We start from the raw sequence: 6,376 nt of genomic DNA, 5'->3' as shown, positions 1-6,376 counted from the left end.
TATAGTACTATAGTTTCCTATCTAAAGATATCTGTAATCTGTGATCTCTGATGGGCGCTGGGGTCTGGCGGACGTGATAGTTGAAATAAAATGCTTTTGTTTTTTGTAGTTATGCCAGCACAGATAAAATAAAAATGTATATTAATGTAATTAATATATAAAGTGCATCATTTTACAATAACAATAAAATAAAGTGACGTTTGTCTGCTGCTAGCCTATTTGTGTACTTAATAATAATAAAATTTATATCAAATCCATCCGATCTGAAATATCAACACAATAATAGCTGATTGTAGTTTTACATGCGTGACCTAAAGTATATACTCTAAGGACCTAAACAATAAATATGAAACAAACATATTTTAATTTTCATCCTTTCTTTGGCAGATAAATATTAGGTTATGTCAAATAATGATAACCACAGACTATAATTATTCCCATGTAAATATTCTAAATACCATAAAGTAAGGATAATGGTTTACATTATTATTATTGCCATAGTTAAAAAAAAAAACAAACTGACGTACCTAATGTTTGGATAATTTATATAGCGCCATTTTTGTGAAAATCACCTCCTATGTAGGTTTATAATTTGTTGCTCTACGGGGGGTATTTTTTAATTTTCAAACCATGTCTCCATTTTCCCATTTGTTTGTTTGAAAATCAGTATTAATTTGATTTTAAAAAATATTTTTACATTACAGGGTTACATACAATAAACACACGACTTTTTTTATATTCACGTCCCGGCTTTCTAGAAATAAAATCCGTATTAGAACGTGACTTCTGTTTTTCATATAATATTATTAGTTCAAGTAAAATAAAAATTCAAAACATTTGAAAATATCCTAGAATGTAACCAACTCTAAGTTTTCATACAATGTAGTTATCGTTTTTTGCTTGTGTTCATATTGTTATTTCTTTATATTTGTGTTGTTTTTAATTTTAATTTGTAAATCTATGTCACTTGTTTTTGGCCGATGTTATCACATTTTGGTAGAAGGCTCTTTTTCTTATAAAGGAAAAAAAAGGACCTAACATTCCCAAAGCATGGATATTTCTCCCGAAAAACGGAGTTTGTCTTTGAATTAATTTCTGTGTCTATTGTCTATGGTATACCGGAAATAAATGTTTTGTTCGAATGATTAATTCGATTAGTAAATTTAGTCGATTATTTTCATTTCTAGTAGTAATAGTTATACATTATCTCTGGATTCAGGATTCAGGGATTCAGCTAATGGTGGAATAATCGAATTACAATAATCGAAATACTCGATTATTAAAAATATCAAGACATTTTGAAATGCTTACAATTAATCGAGTTCATTCGGACTTGACTAAAAATAATCGAGAAAAAATAGTCGAGATATCTCGAGTGAATTCATTCGAAATATGAATTCGGACTTGACATTTCGAGACAATCGAAACATTAATTCGGAATGGATTTCGAGACAATCGAGATATGAATTCGGACTTGACATTTAGAGAGAATTCATTCAAAATTGTTTCTCGAGAGATTAATACGAAACGTTTACTCGGACTAAGTTAATATTTCGGCGTAGAATGATTCGAAGGCGCTTTTTGCGAAATGCATTTGATGAGTTCTGTCAGACATGACATTTCGAAAGCAATGGTAATTAATTTTTATAATTTTTTGGAAGTGTAAAATATCGTTTATGTTCAATAAAATTCAAGTATGTAATGTTAAATAAATTGTTGCCATGGGTTCATATTTAACCTGAGCTGATTAAGATGTAGGTTAACATTTTTGTGTGTCGTATTATCAGCCCTATGATTTAATTTTATTTTGAAATTACTCTGCGTGTGACGTATTAAGTTCATGTCTATTAGTTTGTTTCCCGGAAATAGGATAACTATCACAATGTTATATATTTGGTTGATTACGGTGAACTAGTGACGTCATTCAAATTAGTTCGTTTTTATTAAAATATTTTTCATATTTTTTTTCTTACATTTTCAAGAAATTAAAATTGAAATTAATTGCTCTAATTTTTACCGTGCGTAATAAAACAGATTCTATATCCAATTTCCTGTAGGGCTGAATTTCCTCATTATTATTTTGAAGCGCTTTGTTACACATGTATATGTTTACCCCCCTCCCCAAAGCTTCAAATAAATGTCACCAATGTTTTTTTTTGCCATTTCTGACATTTCGCGGTTAACAAATAATCGATTACTTCGATGTTTGAATTCAATTATTTTCAAGTATCGAACGCTTGTATTTCGATTATCTAAATATTTCGATTATTCCAACATTAGATTCAGCCATGTTTTCAATTTTCGGTGTATTCATATTGTATCTTCTATCGGCCGTTTTCACACATGCCACGCAAATCCATACGACCCGATAATTCTACCGCGTTTATCCTACAAACGCATACAAAATGTGTTAGTTTTTCAGATGCGTTGTAAAAATGTACACGACCCGGTCTGCCAGACACGAATCTGCCAATATCTTTTGGGGTGTGCTTAATCGCAAACGATTATTATCAATATTAATAGTTCGAATATCCGAATTAGATTATTCCCGTAATCGACTTTTTATTTATGGATAAGGCGTTGTTTTTTCAAAATACTTATGAAGTATGAATAACGAAAGAAAAAATATTAATTAAAAATATATAATATAAATATGCCTATTCTTATAATGCATTATTGTATACACTAACTAAAAAAAATACATAAATACTTATGTATTTTACTCGTAATATTATTATAATTGTGAAAACTATTTTTTGGTCATTTTTCAAAAAAGTGTTTTTTAATTAGATATTTTTTCTAATGTTTTTTCTTGTTTTTACTATTTATTTATTTTTTTAATAAAAAAAATATTTCTTCACACAGGCTTTACCAAGGGGACTGTTGAGAAAGAAATGGTGTATTTCTTTAAAATAATTTAATAAAATAATATTTCGAAAAAAAAAAAAATAACGCGTAAATCAGGGAATTTTCATGTACCTAAGTTTTGCTCAACGAAGTTCGGAAAAAGGTATCTGGAAAGTATTAACCATTCCGAATAATCAATAAATATGAAAACACGAAAAGTCGAATAGCAAATCCAAAAGTGTAGCAATTAAAAAATATTACTTAAATCTTTTTGATGGTGATAGTTATTAATGTTCTTTATAAAGATGGTGTAAAGTGTATACTTATATTTTTATTTTTAATATTTCTACATATATTTATTGAAATATTCGATACTTTGGAGGCATTTTTTTTCAAAATTGTAATAATTTCACATGTGTAATACTGTCTGTAGCTCTACTTTAATATATAGAAATACATTATGCTACATTGCCTCTGTCACTTCAAAACTTTTTATATTCGTGCTTTCCTTGTCTGATAAAGTTATAGGTTTTATTATTTTTATTTAGTCTTTAAATAGTACAAACATAAGATATGAATGTCCTAATATATTAACCTGTTTATAATTATTATTAAAAAATATACTAATTATTAACAATTTTTAACAATATACGTACATTAAAAAAAACTTATTTAAGACCAACTCGAATAGAATTACTTTTTAAGATATAACTTATTTGCTACACATGCTTTATTTTATTAACTTACATTAAAATGAAATTTTTTTTGTTCACTTATTTCTAATGGTATTTCCTTAAACTGTCCAGCTCGGTGCATCGACGAGTTCTGTGTCTTCGTTTTCTTAGTAAATGGCAGCCTTACTTCATTTTTATTTCTAGTTTCATATCCGAGTTCACACTGATTAGAAAAAAAACAGTGTTCCATAGGCAACATAGGTTCAAAACTTTTTTTCTTCATTTTGTTTATAAACACAAAAGTTTTTTATTTTGCTTTCAATACATAGGAATTTGGTTCTATGGAGTTGAGATTTAGTGTCAAAAAATGATAAATTAATTTAAATAAACTAAAATTATATTTCTGTATAAAAAAACCTAACATGTATTTTTAAAATTGAATTTCATATTTGAAATTGATCAAGCAGAGACCTAAAATATTGTCAAAGATAGATATATTTTTATTTGGCTTAGGTGGCATTGATTTTTTTTACTATTTTTAGCTAAATAAAAAAAAACTGTATTATTTTTAAGTATTCAAATATATTGTTAGCTCTAGAGTGATTTAGACAAGTAAAAAAAAATACCAAACGTATTCAATACATTTAATGACATTTTCATGATGTTCCTTTTATTGTAAGAAACATGACTAAGTGATTATTTTTATTCACAACGTATTATTATTTCAATTTTGTTAATATGTTTTACTTATGGATATTCGTATATATCTTAAATCTGCTATTTTTTATTCACAAATGAAATGATAAATTAGGAACCGTTAAGTGAATTGCACAGAAGTTTATATGAACCACGCTGCTAATTAGCGTATTATTAAAAAATATATATCGTCTTCATAGAAATCCCATCCCACCTGTCATTAATTTATTTATTTGGTTAAACAAACAATGAAAAATAAAAAAATACACTACCTTTTTTTTGTCAACTACATGTAAACACTAACAAAATACATATTTAAACAAAATTAACAATATAACCCATTATTTTATAATATAAATTAGAAAGGGTATAAAATTAATACTATGCACTTTTAAGTGCAGTTTTAAGTTTGAATTATTCGGAAAATATTGTTTTTAAATCAATACTATTTTTTTTCAAAAAAATCGGATAAAAAATATTCGATTATATCAACGCGTTTTATAATATTCATAAGAACATCTCAATAAGTTTTTACGAATGTGTTGGTGGAAAAGTGATGTACCGCCATTATTCGTTTCAATTAGCTTCGATAATAATATCGATTTATCGTTTATAAAAACGGATATTTATTTTTATTAAAATAAATTTATACATACTTCGGTAAAATTTAAATACATTATCACCAAACCCTTATCAGAACTCAATGGTGCATAGGCCAGTGCATTGTTAATTTGAATGTATATATTATTTGAATCATTATGTTGACATTATAAAGGAATAATTGCATACAATAAACATTAACTTATGCGAGTGTAAGAGTCCTTGTTTACGCCTTCAACTTTAGTAAGCAGAAAATCAACTATCAACAAAATTACCAAAACAATCAAATCATACAAACAAAAGATAATTAAAAACATTTTTTTTGTAAACCACTTTATGTGTTCACACAATTGATTAGTTTCGGCTACAAAACATTTCCCTCTTTAGGGTTTTTTAACAAGTAAACATACATAATACATATATTCGGTTGTGTAAACAAATACAGTGGATCACAAAACAAATTTTTTTTTTTTTCTCAAATCAAAATTATATATTGCGATGATCCACAATGTTAGATTTACAAACATTAAAAATAACACAATGACATTATATTCATCATCATCAAACCCTTATTCGCACCTAATGGTGCATAAGGTACTGGAGGTGTAAGGAATGATGTACCGCGGGAAAATTCCCGAGAGCGTAACTCCCCGGAGCGGGAGTACATTCCTCCACATACCCAAAACCGTTTTAAAGACTGTGGGTCTTCCTTTCGGTTTTACTCATACAAAAATGCAGTATTTTTGTCGATAAATGAGTTGTTCTCTTAAAATTTCCAATTTCGTATTTTATTTCCATTGAATTTAACTCTACTACGTTCACTGCCCCTTTCACTGTGAGTTTGGAAGATTATATGGAGGGTTTTAGTCGGATATTGTCATTCATCCTTTGAAAATACATGTGTTTATTGCAATCATAAATGGTAGCAAAACGGTATTTACTTGTATCACAATAAATTAAAGATGCAAGGCGGTAAAATTACCGCAGTATTTTACGGTAATTTTCAGTAAAAAACGAATATGACGTACAAATTTTTATTTTTCGAAGATATAACGAATACAAGTAGCTTTGTTTTAAGACACGTTACATGACAGTGAAAACCAGGCTTAGATCCGTCGAGTGGTTGTCGACATTTGTTATAAGTATGGGACGTTCAAGGTCATTTGGTATATATTTTTTTTACTTTTTTTTGATAAAAAAAGGTTATTATGTTTCGAAACTTAACAGGATCGGTAGACATAATGCCCTTAGTAAAACCTTAAGTGTGTGACCTTAAACGACCATCTCTCATGCCACAATTTTGTAAAAATTAATTTATTGCTTATAATTACATCCCTATAGATTTTATAAAAAAAATGATGAAAAAAAGAGATGATGATGATGACTTTTGGTAGGTCAACTATTAAATAATTAGTAAAAAGTGAGTGCTAATAGCACTTTTCCGCTTTTTCGATAAAATGTATTTGATGTTCAAACGCGTATCTTGAAAAGTATTGTACTTACGAAAAAAAAAATAGTACGATTTTAAGTAAATTTTATTTTTTTAGACTTTCGTATAT

Source organism: Micrasema longulum, unplaced genomic scaffold (genome assembly GCF_059751315.1).
Source record: "Micrasema longulum isolate JH-2025_06_02 unplaced genomic scaffold, ASM5975131v1 h1tg000414l, whole genome shotgun sequence".
NCBI classification, from domain to species: domain Eukaryota; kingdom Metazoa; phylum Arthropoda; class Insecta; order Trichoptera; family Brachycentridae; genus Micrasema; species Micrasema longulum.
The sequence above is the reverse complement of the archived record's forward strand: the minus strand, read 5'-3'. Positions refer to the sequence as shown.